Source organism: Ictidomys tridecemlineatus, chromosome 8 (genome assembly GCF_052094955.1).
Source record: "Ictidomys tridecemlineatus isolate mIctTri1 chromosome 8, mIctTri1.hap1, whole genome shotgun sequence".
Classification (NCBI taxonomy): Eukaryota; Metazoa; Chordata; class Mammalia; order Rodentia; family Sciuridae; genus Ictidomys; species Ictidomys tridecemlineatus.
In genome coordinates, this window is record NC_135484.1 from 145,162,279 (window position 1) to 145,184,426 (window position 22,148).

General features: G+C 44.5%; 1 protein-coding gene and 1 long non-coding RNA gene across 12 annotated transcripts in view; one reads left to right on the top strand and one right to left on the bottom strand.

The window, feature by feature from the left end:
- Phactr1 (phosphatase and actin regulator 1) overlaps nt 1-22,148 on the top strand; it is a 486,260-nt gene that overhangs the window by 317,579 nt on the left and 146,533 nt on the right. The window lies entirely within an intron of this gene.
- Nucleotides 5,718-6,795, bottom strand: LOC144366362 (uncharacterized). Its single transcript, XR_013425436.1, has 2 exons — nt 6,467-6,795; nt 5,718-6,309 (listed from the first exon to the last, which is right to left on the bottom strand). It is a non-coding gene; the product is annotated as an uncharacterized LOC144366362 (long non-coding RNA).

Sequence of the window (22,148 nt, forward strand, 5' to 3'; positions counted from 1 at the left end):
TAAAATGCCCGGGACCTGCTTGCACACTAATTGTGGGTTTCCTGAGAAAGTTCCATGATGTTCCAATATTTCTTTTTTTAAAATTGGACATTAAATTAAGAGTAGCAGTGAGGTACACTAGTGAGATCTCTGGTTCTCGCTGTAACCAGGTGTATGACCTTGATCATGGGAGTGCACCTCTCTGCACAACTTGGCTTCCTCTTCAAAATGTGTATCTTAGACTAGACCATCTCCAGGATTCCATTACATCTTACCTTCCTCTCATTTTTTTTTTGTTTATTGTTTGTTTTGTTTTATTTTTTTGTACCAGGGATTGAACTCAGGGGCATTCAACCACTGAGCCTCATCCACAGCCCTATTTTGTATTTTAGAGACAGGATCTCACTGAGTTGCTTAGAGCCTCACCATTGCTGAGGCTGCCTTGGAACTCACGATCCTCCTGTCCCAGCCTCCTGAGCCTCTGGGATTATAGGCATGTGCCACCGCACCCGGCTCTTCCTGTCATTTTGACAGTGCCCATTCTTCTCTCTGGGTTTTAAAGAAAACATATTTAACGAGTCTTCTGTGGTGTTACTGTTTATTCAGCCAGAAACCGGATCTGTGAGCTGGAAGACTAAAACATTCACCTGCACCCAGCTTTATGTATGAAATACACCACATGGAAATTGTCACTTAAAACAGCCCTGTTTCCAATTCTGCCATGACCTTGGGGTCCTGTTTTATCCTGAACAACCGTCACTCCTGAGTTAGAATACTTAAATGTGTTTCTTTAGTGACCTTTGGGGGGGGGGGAGTTATTCCAAATGCTGGAGTTTGGGCTTTTGTGGGACAAGAGCAGGGCAGAGAAATTCCTAATGAGACTAGAGTCTCTGCAAGCCGTGAACACACACAGCTGGCACATTAACCCTATTAGAATTTTCACCCAGCTGGCTTAATTGGAACTGGGTCAAAATGAATAAGACGTCCACTGACTGAATTCATTTACTAACCAAATCAATGGTGCACATGATTTCTTTGCACAAGTCCTCTAAAATGAAATTGAACCTATAGATGGGCTTCCAAGAACTAAGAATTCAAATGTTCAGTGGACAAGAGGCTCGGAGCTGCCTCGCGTCACCTGGTACCGCCTGGATCCGCCGTCTCGGAGTAATTATCTTGGGAATGAACTCTTGATCAGGAGCCAGGAATGCTATCTGTGACAGACAAATTCCCTTACGCTGTCCTTGAAGACAGTAAGCAATGTCATAAGAAGGAAACTATAACAAGAAAACTCCAGTGGAAAAGAAAAGAGCCAGGTCTTAGGGATTCAGGGACACTATAATGGTAGAACTGTCCCCACCGAAATTTGACATCATCCTTGGTGAGAACTCCTTGTAAAAGATAAAACAAAAAAGGTTTTTAATGGCTTGCTTCTAGGACTAATAGAAAGCAAAAGATTTTTCAGGCTGAGCCAATGTGAGACTATTTGAAGGAGAATACAGACAACCGGTTATCTCAGCATTAACTCCCAATGTGTGGAATAACAAGTGCGTTCTTCATTAGGAACAGAGACCAGAACTCTGTACAGCATTTTTAAATGCTGTGTACAAAAACCCTAAGCGTGTCACTTTTTTTTTTCCTTGTACCAAACAACAGGGGGTCAGAGCTGTAATTACCATGAGTGGATCTCTGCCGGGTTCCAGTCCTGGATATCACCCACTGGACCTCCCCAATCAGGTTCTCCTTGTAGCTGAGCTGATGAACTCCCCCGGAGCTCGGCTTCCTCATGCATGAAGTGAAGGGTTCAGAATCGATGGTCTCGGAGGCCCCTGCCAGCCCGGATATTCTTTGGTTTTTATATCAACACGTTTGGGGAAAACATGTCAGGTTTTATTAAGTACGTCTTCAGCCGCATTCAAATATAGCAGCAGAGATGATGGATGCCGTGTTCGCCCTTCTGTTTGCAAAACAGCTCTCTCTGTGCACCGTCCTCCCCAGCCCTGCTCCTGCTGACGGCTGTGTGAACGGGGTGCATGATGCTGTCCCAGAGCTGATTTAAGAAGCCAAAGCAAAGTGTGGCTTTCCTCCCTAACAGGAGCCTGGGAATCTGTGACATGATGTCCCTCTCACACTGCTAGCCCTTTTCTGCTTTTACTAACAGCTCACTGACGACGGGCCACACTTTGTTGGCCACAAGGACGGGCCTTCATACTGACCAGGAAACAGCCACCCGAGCCAAGGTAGCCGGGGGGTCAAGGCAGAGTCCTGGGGTCCCACTCAGGGCATCTCACCCCGGCACTAAGATATTCTGCGTCTTCTGGCTCTCGTGACACCCGACTCCCCTTTTCTTCTGCGTGTCTGCTTCCTTCTCCTCCACTGCAATCTGCAGGAGCTCTTGGGGCACCAGTTTGCTCAAAGTCAGCTCCCGGAGATGGCCGACCGTGTACATGGTGTCCCCTGTGTGCTGGGGGGGGGGAAATGTGTCACCCTGCCATTTTTGTGCCCGGGGAAACGGTCATTCAGGTGAGATGAAGATATGCTTAGCTTTAAAAATCCCAAAGACTTTGCACCGAGAGAAATTCCCTGGAAGATATGTGAGAGAAGGTAACTCCGGGAGAATGTGGAGCCCCTGATACAGTGGGGGTGTGTAGCAAGCTGTGAGCAGTAAAGACGGGTGAGATTTTGCCAGTGTGAGTGAGGGGCCATTGTTCAAAATTAACACAATTTTTTCTGAGCAATTTAGAGGTTTATTTATTTATTTATTTTTTGAAGAGGCAGAAAGAATGCAAGATAAGAGCGTGTAAAACAGGAGGGAGTGATCTGAGTAGACGTACGCCAGGCTCAGTGTGGGATTCCAGAGGCAGACTCATTTTGAGTTTTCTTAGTAAGCATTGAACAGTGGTTGAGCACCCCTGGGTTCAATCCCCAGTACCCCCTGTTTTAACTGTTATCAGAGAAAGGATTTCCAATGTTTCACATTCAATATGCCACTTTTTGGAGGTACACTTTGTGCTACCAGGTTAAGGGTGTCTGCTTTTATTTGTAATTCACTATGTTTGTTATATGCCCAGCCCTTTTTATTTTCAATTTATTTTATTTTATTTTTTGGGACAGAGTCTTGCTGAATTGCTGAGGCTGGCCTTGAACTTTCCATTCTCCTGCCTCAGCCTCCCAAGTCCCTGGGATTACAGTTTGTTTGTTTGTTTGTTTTTTTGGCGGGGGAGGGTGTAGTTGGATAAAATGCCTTTATTTTATTTATTTATTTTTATGTGGTGCTGAGGATCAAACCCAGGCCTCTCTATGCTGGCTGAGCATCTACCACTGAGCTACCCCACCATGACCAGCTTCCCAGGGTCCTACCCAGTAAGATAACACACAACACTTATCCAGAGAGCAAAAGAGAGTCTGTTGACAAACTTGGAATGAATGTGTAGGGTTTAGTAACTTTTCATGGAATGAAAGAATGATATATATCTAAAAGGAGGATTCCTATATAGCAACAAACGTGATAAGAAAACATAATTTTCAAGAGATTCCATTCTTGACATCCAAAACAAACAGAGACACCTAGGACTCAGAATGATGACTCCCATTTTGTGATGGACTCTCCGTTTCACCCCTCACGGACCTGGCTCCTGACACTACTGCCCAGGGGCAAGCTGATCCTCTGTCTTCTCTTTTGCGAGTGTCGGCACCCTGGTGGCTGTGTCCTCCCGGGCGCATGTCTCGATCCCCTTCATCTTGTTGCTAGACCTCACTCCCTGCTCTGTCTTGGCCACCTCCTTGTGTCCGTCACCCATTTATCCAGCTTGCCTTTTTGAGATCTAGAGGAACCCTCCCACGGCTGCTCTCCAGAGCCCTCCAGCACAGATCCATCAGCTGGTCTTGGTTTTGACCCGGTTTCTATAGGACACCTTTTCCCTCCTTCTCTTTACCCACCTTTGACTCTCGGCTTTTTGGGTGTCCCCGTCTCATCCTGAAAAGACCTCTCTAAAGCCAGCTCCAGGATTTAAATGGCCAGCTGGTCTGCAGGAAAACAGGGACACAGCACGGTGCTCCCTCGTGTGCGCTTAAGAGCAGGGACATCATTTTATGTCCCCGGAGCCTCACAGAGAGTCTTGCAAAGAGTCTTGCAAAATATTCTGAAATGGTTTATATGAAACTCCAAACACCCAGGCAGCAGAGCAATTTATCTAGATTTTCCAAGAGCCTGCGGGAAGGGGCTGCTTCGCTGCCGCTGCCTCCTTTCCCTTCCCTGTCACTGTGCAAGCGTGAAGAGACATCCTAGAGGTCCCCAACAGGAGGATAGTGGAGCCCTGTCCCTCAGCTCCTGGCCTCGCTCCTTCCCTTCCCACCACAGGAGCCTCCGGGGCACGATGAGGACACTCCCAGCCACCTGCTCCGTGTCCTGGAAGCTCTGGGCCATGGGGGCAGGGAGTGCAGGGCCCACGCACCCAGAGTGGGGCTTACGAGGTGGTTTATGTATCTCCGACCACCCCGATATTGTGTGACGTTCTCAAGGGAAACTGGGCAGCATTCTGTCATTCACCCCTCCTTTTTCTCTGCCATGACTGTTGAACCATTGAACGGGGGGCCAAATTCATATGTGGAAATCCTTCCTGACCCTCGATGTGGCCATATTTGGAGATGGGACTTCTAAGGAAGCCATAGAGGTAAAATGAGGCTATGAGGGTGGGGCGCTGATCTGGTGAGAATCATGTTCTTATAAGAAGAGAGAACAAAAGCCTGGCACCATGGCACACACCGGTAATCCCAGAGACTCGGGAGACTGAGGCAGGAGGATTGCAAGTTGGAGGCCAGCCTGGGCAACTTAGCAAGAGACTGTTTAAAAATAAAAAATAAAGAAGGCTGGGGATGTAGCTAAGTGGTAGAGTGTCTCCATGTTCAATCCCCAGTACCACCACCACCAAAAAAAAAAAAAAAACCCCAAAAACCAGCAGAGAGCTCACTTGCATTCTCTGCCCGCACGTGCACAGAGAGGTCATGTGAGCACACAGCAAAATGGTAGCCACCTACCATCCAGGAGAAGAAGCCTCAGAATGGAGCCTACCCTGCCCCCACACCTTGATCTTGGACTTCCCACACCCAGCGCCTGGTGCCTTGTTCTAAGCAGGCTCGTAACACTACTTCCAGCATTGCTCCTAAGAGAGGGAGCCCTATTGGGATGTGGGGCTTGCTGATGGCCTGTCCATTCCTCAGCAGAGGTGTTCACTGTGTCCATGGTGGTCTGCCTCCCTGTGCTTAGCCCTCACCTTGGTGGACTTCTGCGTGAGGCTCTGCTGGGTCACAGGAAGGAAGCGAACGGGCACCGTCTCTGTCTTGGTTTTGTTTTGTTTTCAACAGTTTCATCCCAGGTGAGACAGTTTCAGTTTTAACAAAAAGAGGAAAGTGTGTGTGTGTGTGTGTGTGTTGTGGGATCCCCAGAACATCCTATAGGGTGCTCCTAGACACACCAGCCCACGACCTGCAGCTGCAAGGCCGCCCCAGGATTGAAGTGAATTCAGGATGGAGGTCAAGAGTGGAATGTGACCTTGAACTTGGTTTGGAAATGCAGTGGATGCTGAACTCCAGGGGAGGTTAGATCAAAGCTCATGGGGTGACCTCCCAGGAGAGGCATTGGACCTGCCCCCGCGGGCTGACCCCATTTCACGTTCTCCGTGTCAGGCCGTGTGGGACAGGAGAGCTTGTGGACAGGAAGGGCCGTGATCTGCCTGTGGGTGGTCTTTCTTTATTTTTCTGTTCTTATTTGTGCATCATGAGCTGTACCTACATATGACATGATCATACAATTTGACAATCGCACGTAAGATGATTCAGTCCCAGGACGCTCCCTTTCCCTTCCTCTACTGGTCTTCCTTCTATTGATTTCTAGGGTGTTTTTTGTAATTGTAGATACACACAGAGGTGAGATTCGCGGTGGTGCATTTTTACATGTACGTAGTGTGATTCAGTCGACTTCACTCCACCAGGGCAGCGGTGATGTTTTGGACCCCAGAGGCAGACGGAAGGTCTCTGATGGGTCATTTCTTTTAACCCTGTGCTTCCCAGCTGGGAGTGACGTTCTCCTTGGCGCTGCCTGTTTCTCTTTAACGTCATTCCCTTAGTGACCTTGACTTCCTTGGTCCACAGACACTGCCCGGGAGAGCCACCCCACGGAGGTTAAAACGGGGATCCTTCCAATCCACACTCTTCATTTTTTTTCTTGGTCGCTCTTTTGTCAACACGCTTTCCTGGATAGGAACCAAGTTGATAAATAAAGAAAACAAGTTGGACGGTCTCTTTTGCTCTCCTCGCGTTCATCCCGGTTTCCTAGGAGCCAGACACGGGATGGGTCAGTCCCAAGACTCTCCAAAGCCAGAGAGAAATTTCTCTTGGGATGAGAGATTAAAGGAAGGCTTCGGATCCTACAAATACGTCGCTAATTAGAAACAGCTGGACTCCCCTCGTGGGGCAAAAGGCTTCTTACCTAGGCCTTAAAGCTGGAGAAATGTTCCTGCTGAGCCTCTCTGGGAAGCGGATCAGGTCTGGCGACAGGGTGGGTGCAGACTGCTGTCAGTAATGGCACTCTGGAGGCTCTGGGCGTGTGAGCGATGTCCCTGTGCACAGGGGGAGGACGTGTGGGAAAGCCAGCACCCGATGAACTAAGACGCTGAGGGTCATGCGGGAACTGGTGGCCTCCCTGTCTGCTTCCAGAACATTCTGATCTGGGAGACGAGTCAGTACTGGGACAGATTTGCCCAGAGGCGTAGCTCTTGCAATCATTGCTTTTAGAAACGGTCATGTTTGGGGGCTGGAAGGGCACCAGGGAGAAGGTGGATCTGTGCTGTGACTAGGTTCAGGAGGCAGGAGGCTCCTCCCTGCCGTCCGTCAGCCAAGAGCACTGGTGTTTCGGAAAGGCCTCTCACTGCGTCTGTGCACCACGGGAAAAAGCCAAGTGGTGCTAAAAGGCAAGGTAGTGGGAGTGACGTTTTTCCGTCTTTTCTCTGTCCTTCCTTCCTTCTTTAATGTGTGTGGTGCTAGAGATTGAAGCCCGGGCCTCGCTCATGCTAAGCAGGTGCTGTATCACTGAGCGACACCACCCCTGCCAAGAGCCAAAGTTTTCAATACTCAGGGAAAGACCAATCTGTTATTTAAAAAAGAAGACTGAGGCCGGGCACCGTGGCCCACGCCTGTAATCCCAGCAGCTCAGGAGGCTGAGGCAGGAGGATGACAAGTTCAAGGCCAGCCTCAGCAACTTAGTAAGGTCTTAGGTAACTTAGCGAGACCCTGACCCAAAATAAAAAAGGGGGTGGGGTGGGGATATGACTCAGTGGTTAAGCGTCCCTGGGTTCAATCCCTGATACTGAGAGAGAGAGAGAATATATCAGGCTCTCTGTTACCATAAATATTAATAAGGTGGAGGCAAAATTTTCAGACACTGGGTTTCACATAAATGCCATTTTTGACAGGTCAGGCTTATGCTGTTATTGCAGAACAAAGTTAACTCTTGGCAAACCACAGAGGGGGTCCTGGGAGGCTGTGCTGGTATTCTAGCTATGGAATGCTGGTTCTTTGTCTCCAGGTGGTCTCCAGAATTTCTTTTTATGTCGCTGTGGACAATGCAGACATCCTACTTGCTGAAGATGAGTTGATTTCTAGGACCACCTTATCGACGTTGATGCAAATCAACCCACTTGGGTTTTCTAGCGCCTTCCTCCATCCCCCCCTTGCCCCCAGCGCCACCAGCAATAGTGCAAAGGTGTGTTTGAGATGATTCACTGGAGCTGACTTTCTATTTCTACAGCTCACAGCGGGTTCTTTGTAGTAGTAGTATTCTGGGATTTTATTTTCTCAGTTAGAGGGAAAGCGACGGCACTTTGATCCTTCCAAGACCGTTCGACTTGACCCTGGGAAGCCGGCCTGAAGCTGAAGGACGCCCCCCTTGCCCTGGCTAAGGCCAGATGGGAGTCTCTAAGTAACAACCAGGGTCCCTGGGACCGGGTCAGCTGCCGGCTGGCACCCAGCAGCCTCCGTGGGGCCTCGTTCCCTGTAGCCATCCTGTGTGTCCAGTGTTGGCCTCCCACTGGACCCGGCCGGTCCTCCCTGCCTCCTTGCCCACCCCCACTCCTGTCCCCACCCAGGATCTCACCGGGTCAGCACAGAATGGAAACTGCTCTTTCCAGACCCGACACCCTCCACGTCGCTGCTTCAAGGTTTTCCTCTCAGTTAACACGGGGAGGACACGGCCAGGTCCTTTCCTTTCTGATGTCCTCTCCTCTTGCCTTGTCCCTCCGCATTCTCCTGCTTTCCCTCCTGGGTTGGTGGCCGTCCCTCCGCCTCCCCCCCTCGTCCATCTCTGAAGAGTCCCCGCGGCGGGTCCTCAGCCCCTTCTCTCTGGACTCCCTCTGGAGGGTTCTCATCACCCAGGGCTTCGGCCACCCTGTCCCTGCTGACCAAACCCAAGTTTGCCCGGCCATCCGGGTCTCTCCAAGCCCCCGACCTCCGGAATCTCCACTCCGTCCCACAAGGACCTCATGTTCACGTGGCCAGACTCAAAGTCGCCGTCCACCTCGTGAAGTCCAGTCCTTTCTCTTTCCTCCTCTGGAAATAGGCCCATGTCCCCTCTCACGGAGGACAGCGAAGCCAAGGCTGATGGACACCCTGACTGCCACCTCCCCATCCCAACAGCCTCCAAATCCTGTGGCTTTTTGCTTAATTTTTCCTCGGAGGCGTTCAGTTTTCCAAGTGAGAAAACTCCCGAGCTGTCTTCCCGAACCATCAAGAAGACAGCTTCCTGCCGTCTTCCTACACCCCCTGGACGACCCGCCCTCAAGTCTCAGCCCTGTATCCAGAACGTTAGTATGATGGGAAAAGCATGGTCAGATTATTCCCTCCCTAGGACATTTCAAGTGTCAGACTTATGAAGACAGAGTCCTATAGCCCCGCCTGCAAGCCCTGGGCCTTCCCAGCCCCTCCCTGGCCCTGCTGCAGCCACACCACTCTCTCTGTGCAGTGTGTCTTTCCTGCCCCGGGCCTTTGCACATGACCGCCCGGTCTTCACCTGGCTGTTTTGACTCATCCAGCAGGTCTCTATCACTTGCTCAGACATCCTTGAACTAAACACAGGTACCACGGTCACAGTTGTTCAAACTGTGTTTCAAACTCTGTTGTTCCCAAGAACTTTTCTCAGGTTATAGTCACATGTGTCCTCTTCTGATGAGCTAATGCTTGTCGCCTCCTGCAGACTGTCAGCTCTTTCTCCCAGGTGTTCCTGGCACATGGTGGGCGATGGATAGGAGCGTCCTCTGGAACTGACCTTGTTATCTGGCGACTCGAACTGGCGCCTCTAGTCCTGCTAGGGAGGCACAGGCCATTCCCAGGGACAGAGCTCGCTTCTGAGGCATGGTAATGAGTCTTCCTGTCGCAGAGCAGTCCTAAGGGGGAGTTGTGTGTTCGTGTCTGTGTGTGTGTGTGTGTGTGTGTGTGTGTACACATTCCACTGTCTGCCTCAGAAGAGCGTTTAATCTTTTTAAGAATTTCTAAATAGACACAAGAGATGACCTGTCCACTAGAATCCAAACTTCTATTGACAGAAAGAACATAGGCTCTTTCAGCAAGACCTCTTCATGCTTACACACATTTTTTCATCTTTCTCTTTGCTGTGGAGGTTCAGAGTTTGTTAGCCTATGTTTTAATTGGGAAAAGAAACAGAATACTTATGTTTAAATGATTCACTGCCTCAGGGAACGTCCTCTATGATTTCTTTTTGTACCAGGATTGAACCCAGAGGCACTTAACCACTGAAACACATCCCCAGCCCTTTTTATTTTGAGACAGAGTCTTGCTAAGTTGCTCAGGGTCTCACTAACTTGCTCAGGGTCTTACTAATTGGTTCAGGGTCTCACTAAGTTGCTGAGACTAGCCTCAAACTTTCAATCCTCCTGCCTCAGCCTCCCAAGTCTCTGGGATTACAGGGGTGCACCACTGCACCCAACGAAGTCCTCTATAATTTCTAAGCCCTCGTGGATGATGGGAAAGCAGAAAGGGTGGCTGATGTGATGTGGTGGGGGGCCCGTGGGGGGGCCAGCTTGCTCTGCTCGACTGCATAATCATCAGCTGTTTCAGACATGCAAGTTATGAGCCTTACAGAATCCTGGTGGTGAGGGTTTCGTAAGAGACCAGATTCATAGAACTGGGAAAGGAATCTCCATTTATATGATAGGGGAGAAAAAGAATAGTCTTTTCCTCCCTGATGTTAGGATCATGGTGCAGGCCCCTGTAACAAAAGATAGGAAGGAGAGTAAAGCGTAGAAGTCTCTCTAAGTTCTGTGTGACACAGGAGCCTCAGAGATAAAGAACCAAAAATCAACATAAACAGAGGAGCAAGGGATGTAGCTGAGAGAGAAGAACAACATGAAACTCATCTGCTTTGATTGTTCAGTTTAATGAGGGAGTGGGTAATCATGAAGAAATGTGTTTGGAGAATAAGAGCTTCTTATTTAATGGCAATAAATTTTCTCTAGTATTTGCAAAAGAGGATTCCCTGGCTTCCAACACCTGGCCAGCAGATGTTTGTTTGCAGGGTATGTTATGCAAAGCACTTAAAATTGATGAATTCTCCCCCTGAAATAGGTGCATCTCGAACCAGGGAGACTTCTGTCCTGTGACAGTCGGCAGGGAAACATTCTTTACCGCCTCCAGGGTCTTGTCTCCCTGTTCCAGCCCCACACGGATGCCCTTTGTATTTATTCCTCCCCACCCCTCCGTGGGCACTCTTGGGGTTCCTGCCTTTCACTGTCTTAAATTCCTACGTTGGTTGGTGAGTGTTCTACAGATCACTTTCCCCAAACTGTGACTACCAGCTCCAGAGCCTCCTGCCTCTGGGGAATCGAACTCATCACTCGGCAGCATCCACTGTGCCGCTGCGAATTGGAAGGAAGGCTCCAGAGACAATCAGAAGATTGACGTTGAGCCCTGGTCCAACCTGCCCAGTTACTAACAAGGCTGCGATAATGAAGATAAAGGAGACAGGTCAGGAGAGGAGACAAAGTGACCTCGCTTCTTTACCCAGTTCTTCCCAAACTTCAGTGGACACCGGAATCTCCTGAACTTCTGGTTAAAACTCGTGTTCCTTGTCTCTGTCTTCCAAGAGAGGCTCTGATGCAGTAAATCTCGGACAGGGCTCATACATTCTCATTTTTATAAGCTCCCAGGCACCTCTGCTATTGCTGGTCTGACTCTCCTCTGAACAGAACTGGTTCAGTGTAACCATAACAAGAGCAGCTGACTCCCAGATTTCTCTTTATCCCTTTTGCAGTAAACTCGTAGTAAAAGAGATTGATTGGGAAGCCAGGCTTGGTGGCACACAGCTGTAATCTCAGCCACTCGGGCGGCTGAGGCAGGAGGGTGGCAAGTTTGAGGCCACCCTGGGCCATTTAAGTGAGACCCTATTTCAAGATAAAAATTAAAAAGGGCTGGGGGTGTAGCTCAGTGATGGAGCACTTGCCGACCTTACATGAGGCCCTGGGCTCCTTCCCCAGCTCTGCAAAATGGACAGACAGATGTCCATTCCAGAGCAACATAACATGGGCAGTGCAGCGTGAAAGAATGCAGTTTTTGCCATACAGTATCCATCCATTCACTCTTCTTTATATTAAGAAAAAAACCACTTTGAATTCTGGGAGGCACCCCCCCTTCTTAGGCCACGTGGACTGGGTAAGCTGAGCCTCACAAAGATGGGTCCTCAGTGGCCTAAGCCAACACATCTCCATGTGTTATCTGTGAGCCCCTTGGAATTCCCAAAATATCCTGACAGAGTTGAAGCCAGAGCTGCTCTTGGCCTTTGTGCTGGATTGATATTTGCACAATGGCACAAAATCAGAGATAGAGAAGACCACAGGTGGTTTAGAACAGGCAGCGGCTAATCTGCATCATGTCCTTTTCTGCCGAGCACACACAGTAAATAAAACGTCAGTGGCTCTCGGAATATCCTTGATAAGGCATTAAGAATCATTTTATTAAATCCCAACCGGTGAGTACACATCTCTTTATTAGTCTTTGAGGACAGTGGGAGGTCCACGTAAAGCCTTTTATCCCCCACCAAGTATGAGGGTTCCAAATCTGGAAAAAAGAACATTCTGCAAAGTATTTTGAGTTATGAGCTTTAGCTGACCACACTTTTCATGGGTTACCATTTTTACTTGAAAGAAAGACTGAGAGAGACAAACTGTGGTGATGAAGACTTGGGTCTCCAGGGGATGTTCTTCTCTAAAATGAAAGTAGAGACTGCAGTTTCAAGAAAGCCACCAACAGTTATTTGTGGCCAAGGATGAAATGGAGCTTGTAAGCAAAAATTCGAATTTTTCCAAAATTTGTCTCCACCACCATGAAACTGGCAGCATCCTGATACCCGGGCTAAGACCCGTGGGGATATTAAGAAATGTTTTGACACTGTAAAATGAAATATGTCAACATTTAAAAGATCTGCAAAACTCAGTTGAACCAGTAATTTCCAAATGACTCGCTCATGGTGTCACAAAATCCTGCATGGGAAAAGATCCAAAGTGGGAGACACACCAATGAACTCGAATACATCAAAGTATGAAAAATTCATTCATATAGCTCCAGATTCCACGTGGAAAATACCTTTAAAAACTAACACTTGCACCGTTTTTTGGGGTTTTTTTTTTTTTGGTATCAGAGTGAAATATCTACAGTTTTCTGAAGAGACTACTAAAATTATCCTCCCTTTAATAACTGTGGATCTCTTTGAGGCCAGATGTTCATGTTATACTTTGGCCCAAACAATTCGTATTTCCACAGCCTGCTCTCAAAGGAAGATGTGGGAATCGAACTGACTTCCCCTAAGACAGGAGTTAAAGATGCTCCCTACCAGGCACTGGGCACCCGTACAGTATGCCACGTGACTGAAGTGGCAGGTTTGGCTAAAGAAAAATTTTATTCGTGAAGTGGCCGAATTGGAAACTCAGGTCCCAAATCCCCCACCCTGAGGATGGGGTTGAAGGTTATCTATGGGATAAAGAAGGATGGTCTGTGGTGTGGGGAAAAGGGGTTTGAGGTAAGGAAACTGGAAGCCTTCAGTTGTCTGCACATGTGTTATCAAATTTCATGATTGCATAGGATGCATGTTTGAAAAATGGCGGTGTTAGCATGTGGTGATGGTGGAGAGCCGAAGGTCAGCCCCCAGACACTTGCACCCACCCAAGTGAAGGGTCTCTGCCTTCGACCACTTTTACATAGACATAAAGCCATCTCCAGGTCCTAAAAATTATCTTAGGCAACTGTTAGCATCCGGACCCACATGTCAGAGATGTTAATGGGAGGCCATTGCTTGCTTAGGTGACCTCTAAAATTGGTGATAGAGGCTAATAACTAAAAGCAAGTGACACTACAAATTTTCCCTCAGTTCCAAAGAGACTTGCAAAAAAAAAAAATGAAATAAAAAACCAATATTACTTTTATTTATTATTTTGGAAAATACGGTTATTTTTAATAAAATTGGGTTATTTATGGGGGCAGGGAAGAGTGGGTGGAATAACAGAGAAAATAGACGAACCTCGAATTATGTAACTGAGAGTTGTGTGGTCAGAACGTGGTGGGCATGAAACTCCGTGTTGACGGTTTCCGTCACTGGTCCAAGAGGACTTGGGTTGACCGTGGGAGACACTTGTAAAAACGAGGCTGTGTATTCAGATACAGAAAGTATTGTGCCAGAGTCTGAATAAGAGGAAAGATAAAAACAAAACAAAAAAAAAACTTGACAATTAAAATCCCTGTCGCAGACCCCATGGAATGGCTCAGCAATGCTGCTTATGATCAATGAAGATCGCTTGACCCAGTGAGCCCCCAGCCCTGGGTTAAAGTCAGGTCTCAGAACCCTGGCTTCTTTGGCTTGATTCATGACACCAGGTTTCAAACAGGTCTTGCTTACCCATCTTCTCTCTAGATATCCCACAAAGCCTCTGAAAAGACTCCCCCCACCCCTCCAGCTCAAGATGCCTGTCAAAATCTGGCCGACTTCTGTTGCTCAGTGACCCAGGGTCTCACGCCACAATGAGTAACACTTTCTTTGCTTTCCCTGTGGGCAAAGCAATTGCCAAGTATTTAGCAATCAGCTTCTAACAAGCCCCATCCAAGGAGCTATTGATTGGGCTGGAGGAAAAACCGGCACAGCGAGCTTTCAGAGGAACCATCAGAATTCAGCATGGACCAAGTTCTAGAGAGTCGTGAAAGCCCCTCTCCTTGGCTCTGAGAAGGGAGTTTCTGGGATTGGGACCACAGCGTGAGAACTCATGCTGGTGTGACTTGGAATATCTTTGTACCCTTGAGGGACCAGAAGTACAATGAATAAAACTTGTAAATCCCCACAGTAAGTTCTGTAATTAGAAAGTGAAAGGCAAGGAGAATTTTTAGCATTCAACGGCATAACCCATTCGTCCAGGGCAATTACACTGTGAATTATGTGTGTATATATATATATTTTTTTTTTTGAGTCAACTTTTTTCTTTCTTTGTTTTTTGGCCTTGGGAACAGTGCAGAGCAACCAGAAGTTGTTGCCAAATCTTCTGTAGGTGCCTTAGGATGTGTAGCATCCCCTTGGGGAAAAAAAATAAGGTTTCCATGTCTCCACATTTGGCTGCAAAAACTGTTCTTATTTTGAAGAATGAGCAGACCATGCTGGTGTGACCGCGGTGTATTCCACCTTGAAATGTAGCTGATGTTGCACGGGGTGTTATTCTACGCAAATCATGTTGGATTTTTTTTTTTTAATGAATCTCTAAAGTAGCAGACAGACAGACAGACAGACCCATTTGCTTCCTTTGTGACCTGTTCACCTCTCAGATGGCAACTTGCAGAAGCTGCTCTTGGCCTTTTCCCTGGGTTCTCTGCAGCAGAAGGCCCTCCCAGCTCTGCTGTTCCATTTCTTCATGGAACTTAGCAGGCTCGGCTTGCCCGGCTCCGATGTGATTGGAATTCATTTTAGGATGCCATCAAAACAAAAGAGAGAAATTTCTACTTATTTCCACCTATTAAGGTTTGTCATGAATATGGCTTGGAAAATATTCTAAGGAAATGACTTTGGCCTGTTGGGAAAAAAAAAAAAAAAGTACCACGCTGTTAATTTTATTGCTTTTTTGGCAAACGTGTTAGTGTTAAGCAGTAGATATAATTGGAGACATATTATACATCAGACATGACTGCTGCTAGGCACAAGATCTACACCAGCTTTAGATAAAGAGCATCTGAACTCTTTTCCAAGGAGGAACAAGAAAGAGGCTGTCAGGAATGCCAACAGGGTTTGTGGTTGCGAAAATTTTCAAATTTTTGACAAGGTTTGAATGATGATCATGCTTGCTTCATAATAAAAAAAATAAGATACTAAAAATAAAACGGTGTTAATTTTAACCATTTGAGGGACCGCTGTTATTTCCCTGCCATCCCAGTACCTGTAGTAGCTTCTTGAGATGAGCTTTTTTTCCTGATATATATGATGATTTTAAAAGAATGTGAAAATGGAAACATGTTTCTTGGCTTCGGGACTTCCACGTTGAACTAATTTTAGACTGATAAAAACGGGAAGATAGCACACACCACCTGGGCCCGTGTCGCAGGACAAAATTACAGTGCAAGGTCTTAACTGGCTTTCGTTTTTGATTCTAGAATCAGGCGACACCTCCCTTCCATAAGATGGAATAAAGGTTCCCAGGAGCCGAGCAGGGAGGGGTGATTTTGTAGACAGAAAAGGCAGAAGACAAGTCACACAAAAGAACAAGCCACAGATTGGTTGTCATGCGAAAGTCACCTCCCCGAACTTTCAGGGACACAGAAGGTAGATAACGGACAGACGGGTTCACATCAGTTACTCCAGGTCACCTCTGGCTGATGGACAGGTGGAGGCCAAGGGAACTTCAATGTCATTCGGATGGAAAGGGACCTCTTCAGGAAATTTCTCTGTTGTCTCTCTAAATCATCATTTCTCAGAAACTCGGGTAGCAGTTCAGTTTTGACCTGCGGACTGCATTTTGAACTTCACCTGTTCTGCCCAGGAGCTTGGCCCCAAACGGTGGCCTCTCTTCATTGTTATTAAACCTTTGTTTCCCCAGGGTTGGTATTTTCCAGAACCACAGAATATGGTCAGGAACAGGACACTATTTTTAACTCAACTATAACCCTGATTCAATTAATTGAATTTCACCTACTTTCCTATCAATGTTCTTTGTATTTTCTGTAAGCTGTTCAGGACCTCAAATTGAATTTAACTGACATTTCTCTTTAGTATCCTGTAATCTGTAATAATCCATCAGTTTTTTCTAATTAGAATAAGGTATCCTCCAAGAATGTATAATATGTCAAAATACACTCTACTGTCATGTGTATCTAAAAAGAACAAATGAAAAAGGAAAAAAATTCCATCTTTTTTTTTTCACATTTCTTAAAGCAAGTGTATTGTGTATTTGTTGAAATATATGTGCAAGATCTTGTGTATGTGCGTGTGGATGCGTGCACAGCAAGATCGTGTGTGTGTGTGTGTGTGTGTGTGTGTACCTGTGTAGGGGGGCTTAGGCATATTAATTTCACAGGAAATACTTAACTCCTTGATTTCTTGAAGAGCAAGACTGCAGAGACCTCTCCAGTGTATTTATTAATCATACATGACAGCTTGGTGTCATTCAGCAAGCTTCATAAATTCAGGTTAACTGAAAAACATCTTGGAGTTTTGGAAAGTCTCGAAGCTGTGGGTGTAGCTCAGTGGTAAAGCACAGGCTTCCCGTGCTCCAGGGCTGGGTTCTGTTGCAGGGGGGACCTGCCCACGGAGCCCAGGAGGGGCAGCTGGCTCTGTAGCCTCTGTTCCTGCCATCTCACAGGAAGAATTTCAAAGGCATCCCACAAGGAACAGACGGGAGGTTAGGAGAAGAGTGACAAGTGGGGCTAGCTACAGTGCAGACGCTGTGGGGAGCGCTCCGGGAAGAACTGCACCGTCCTTACAAAGCTTGGGGGTTTTAAGGGTTTGTGGTTCCTTGTTCTGGAATTAGTTTCACATCCTCCACCTGATGCACTTGATCGCCCTTTGTACAGCCCTCAGCAAATTTCCTTTGTGAGAATTCTAAGGACCTGGTCACAAGGGGTGGGTGTGACAAGATCTCGAGACACCAGTTCCCTTTCGGGGGTTAGAATGAACTATGACTGGGGAAGGTTTGACATACCCGTCCCATTTTCCAGATGTTTGTTTGGATAAGGTTCCCTGTGGTTCCCTCTCCTGTGACCTGTGGACTCTCAAGTCTATGTACGATGTCCTCCCTGTGAGTCTCCATCCTTCAGTCCACAAATTCAATAGATCGCATTTTTTTTTTCATTGTAATCTACTTTCAAAGGTTTCTGATTTCCTATATGGATTTCTTCTTGGACTCATTGATTATAGATACTGTTGTTGTTTATTTTTGTAGTATGTAACTGTTTCAAGTCATTGTGGTTTGATTTCTAACTTGTTATACTTTTCCTACAGAGTTATCGATTTTACTGATCTTTTCAAACAACCACCTTCTTGTCCAGAGCCGACTAGAGGCCAGCAAACACCACATATACATAATACACACACACACACACACATGCATGCACACATGCATGTAGTACACACACAAGTAATATGTGGATATGTATTTTACCCCACTGTTTTTAATACATAGAAGTGCAAGTAATTTTTGTTTTCTCAATGTTGTCCTTAGGATAGGCATACAGATACCGTCATGTTGCCAGCAATTAAAGTCTTATTTCTTCCTTTCCAATCTGTATTTTACTTTTAGGTCTTGCTTGAATTGTGCTAGTTACCTAGGATGTCTGTAAGAGCAGTTTATAAGACAGAACAGTGTTAAGTAGAAATAGAATAGACATCCGTGCCTTGATCCTGGTGTTCCATGATTCACCATTACGTAGAATGTTAGCTGCAGATTTTCAGTGGTATACCTTTAAATTAGTGAAGTTGCCTTTCATTTGGTTTTATTTAAAAATCATGAACGGATGATGAATATTGTGAATTTTTTTTTTTAATCTCTGAGGTGATTCTACTCTCTTAATACAAATGGATTGCAGTTTAATGACTCTAGAATGTTTCACCAAACTCGTTTTCTGGGAGAAACATCATTTGATCATGCTGCATTATACTCTAGATATTTCTGGATTGAATTTGCTAACATTTTGTTAAGGATTTTCGTATTTATGTTCATGAGAGATAGCAGTCTGTGGTTTTCCTAAGTCTTTATTTTGTTGAATCAGGGTAAAGCTGACCTTCTCAAATAAATGGTGGAATGCTTCCTTCTTTTTTATTCTGCACACATTAGTATAAAATTATTATTTCTCCTTTAAGTATAGAATTCAGCAGCAAATCCATCTGCCTTTTGTGGGCAGAGTTTCAGTTTCAAAGTTCCTATTTTTAATAGAGCCGGGACTGTTCATGTTTTTTTCTTCTTCTCTCAGTTTTGATAATTTGTCTTTCAAGCCATCTCATGGGCATTGTTTAATGTATTGGCCTGACGTTGTTAACAGTATTTCCTGATGATCCTTTAAGTGTCTGTAGGAGCGCTACAGTTCTTTGATGCCCAGTATTGATCATCTTAAAAATTGTCTCAAAAGAAAAAAAAATTGTCTCTTTTATTTATGATCACTTTTCCTACAGAGTTATCGATTATACTGATCTTTTCAAACAACCAGATTTTAGCTTCATTGACTTTTTTTATTGTTTGTTCATTTTCTTTCTTGTTAATTTCCAATCTTTATTATTCCCTTTCCTCTCCTTTGAGTTTAATTTGATTTTTTTTTTTTTTGCCCAATTCCATGAAAGTGGGAATCTTATGCCCCTTGATGGGTCTATAATATAAGCATTTAAAGTCTTATAATTTTCCTTTAAAATACTTTTCCCCCTGTGGATTGAATCCAGGGGCTTCAGCATACTAAACACCTTCCTTCCCACTGAGCTACACCACCAGAGTCCACAAATTCAATAAATCACTTTTTTTTTCATTGTAATCTACTTTCAAAGGTTTCTGATTTCCTATATGGATTTCTTCTTGGACTCATTGATTATAGATACTGTTGTTGTTTATTTTTGTGGTATGTAACTGTTTCAAGTCACTGTGGTTTGATTTCTAACTTGTTATAGTCACAGGACGTACTATGTTTCATTTCAGCCATCTTCAAGCCAATGAGACTGATTTTAAGAACCCATATGGAGAACAACTTGGTCAATGTTTCTTGTGTCCCCCAAAGAATGTGTATTTTGTAGCTGGGGGTAAATAATCTTGTAATTGACAATTGGGCCAAAGTGGTTGGTAGTGTTATCTAAGTTTTCTATACCCTTACACTGTTTTTGTCGATCTTTATAGCAAATACTGCAAATTTCCCAGTATAATTATGGGGTTGTCTCTTTCTCCTTTCCATGCTATCAGTTTTTGATCAATGTATTTTAAAATTGACATTTAGGATCGTTAAGCCTGTACTCTTCAATATTGACATATATCATTATGTAATGGCATTCTTTCTACCTGCCACTATTTAGCATAAAGCTTATTTTATCTGATATTATTATGACCTTCTGGCTTCCTGCTGTTTGTAGCTAAGAGTGTATCTTTCTTCTCTCCTTTTACTTTTCACCATTCTTTATATTTAAAATAAATGTGGTTTGTTGTAGGCAGCATATGACGGGTGTCGGTATTTTAATTAGGATTTTGTTTTAATATAACTGTAAACATGGTTGGATTTAACCTGGCATTTTTGCTACCTGTTTTTCACTTCTCCATCTATTTTTTTTGTTTTTTCTTCCCTCCTTTCATGCTGTCTTTTGAGTTTGGGCTCTGTCGTCTTTTTAAAATTTCATTTTGTGGGCTCTATTTGCTTTTAAACTGTATTTCCTTATTTTATTGCTCTGGGATTTTTTCTGAATTCATCTTTCTTTTATCACAATCTTCCTCCAGGTGGTATTCTATATCTTTTTTGCATAGTAAGAACACCTTCAAACAATAAACTTCCATTCCCTCGCTCAATTCTTGAGCTATTGTGGAAATTCTACTTTAACAAAGGTTATGAGCCTCACAAGGCATCGTTATTGTTTTCGTGTAGACGGCTAATTGTCTTTCAAATAAATTAAAAACTGAGAAATAAAACTTCAAGATACTGCTCTTTATTCTTTTGTGTAAATTGGGAGTTTTAGCTGAGAAAAATTTATTACACACAGGTGAATAGTTCTCTGGCTGCTCTTAGGATTTTAATCTTTACAGATCACCTTAGCTTTGTTCAGTTCTTTTCAGTCTCTTTTCCCTTTTTATTTCAGTTAGTGTAGCTTTTGTTCCTGTTTCTGTAAGTTCCATGACCTTTCCCATTGCAAGGTCTCCTCTGCTGATCTCATCTAATCAGAGCTTTGGTTCAGATGGAGTATTTTTTTCTTTTCTGTGGGTCTTTCTTGTTTCCTTTTTATAGCTTAGACTTCTCTCTTCTTAAAATGATTGCTTTTAAATCCTTGGACATCCATAAATAGCTTTTTAAAAATCCTTATGTGCAAATTCCATTCTCTCTGTTATTTCTGGGTCTGCTCATATTGACTGATTTCCCTCCTGGCGGTGATTCACATTTTCCTGCTTTTCCATGTACCTGCTCATTTTTTATTAGATTCTGAACATTGTGGGGTCATATTGTGGACTCTTACTCTCTGGGGTGGGCAGGGGACAACAAGAGTTTTTAAAGTTTTGTCTAGATTTTGAAATTTTACAATTGAAGGTTACAATTGACCTTCAGTGCCTTCAATGCTGAAAACTGAAATTTCACCCTTCCTGAAGAGTGTTGTGTGCTGCTTTGGTTTCTCTCTCTGTCTCTCTCTCTCTCTCTCTCTCTCTCTCTCTCTCTCTCTCTCATAAGTTTTTTCCTTGATCTTCAAGAATTTTCATTTTAATGACTAGAGAACCGTCCTTTGAATGGATATACCATAATTTACATATGACTTCTCCATAATTTAAATAAAACAGAGGCCCAAGTGATGCACATTAATATTAATGAAGATTTTTTATTATCTTCATGGAACAAAAGTGAAATTACCATGTCAAAAGAAGCAGACATTTGATTGGCATCTTTCACAAATTACCAGAGTGGCATCCAGAAAGATTATATTATTTTAAACTCAGCATCATTATATGAGAGCATTCCAACTACCATGACCTCACTAGTACTAGATACTAATTTTTTTTAAATCTTCAGTTTAAGTAAAATAGGTATCTTAATGTGGGAACTTTATTATTTCATTATTTATTTATTATTCTTTATTAATTTGTTTATTATTTATTTTAATATGGTTGTGCTTGAATTTGCATGACATCTTTGGCCATTTGCATTTGTTTATTTAAAATTCTATCGAGTTAAATATCTGTGTCTTTTAAAATGTCAAACAATAGCGAAAATCTTGCATTGGAAATAGCCATTGCCTGTCCTACATGCAAATAAAATGGACTTCAGCACTTTTAGATTTCCAAGGTGGATCTTAGTTCTGCTTCAGCTTTTGTTTCTAATTTGAGTTGTTCACTCTTTGCTTCCTGCCTGGAGACAAGATTGTCACTCCAGGCCCCCCGCTGCTCCCAGCATAATTCACTTAGTAAAGAGGACCCACAATGTTGAGTCTCTGCAGTGATGTTCTCTATAGAGCCAATATGTTCTTACAGTTCTTTTTTTTTAATATTTATTTTTTAGTTTTCGGCGGACACAACATCTTTGTTTGTATGTGGTGCTGAGGGTCGAATCCAGGCTGCAAGCATGCCAGGCGAGCTTGCTACCTACCGCTTGAGCCACATCCCCAGCTCTCTTAAAGTTCTTGTGTAGCTTTTTTCTTTCCTTCCTGGGGCATTTAATTGTTTTAAATTGTTCTTCTTTTATTCCTGCGTAGTAGTATTTTTGTTCCTGGACTATGTATGACACGACCTCTGGACCTGCTGTCCTGTCCTGAGGAAACTTCCTTAGATACTTCCTGAATGCCGCCCCCACCCCCGGAATTTTTGCATCCCACAACTTTATTTTTCTGTGATTTTTTTTGTCTGAGTAAAAATCAATTTGTCTCCTTGAATATAGAATTCCAGGTTTAAAATGATTTTCACAAAAGTTTGAGGATATTGTCATAG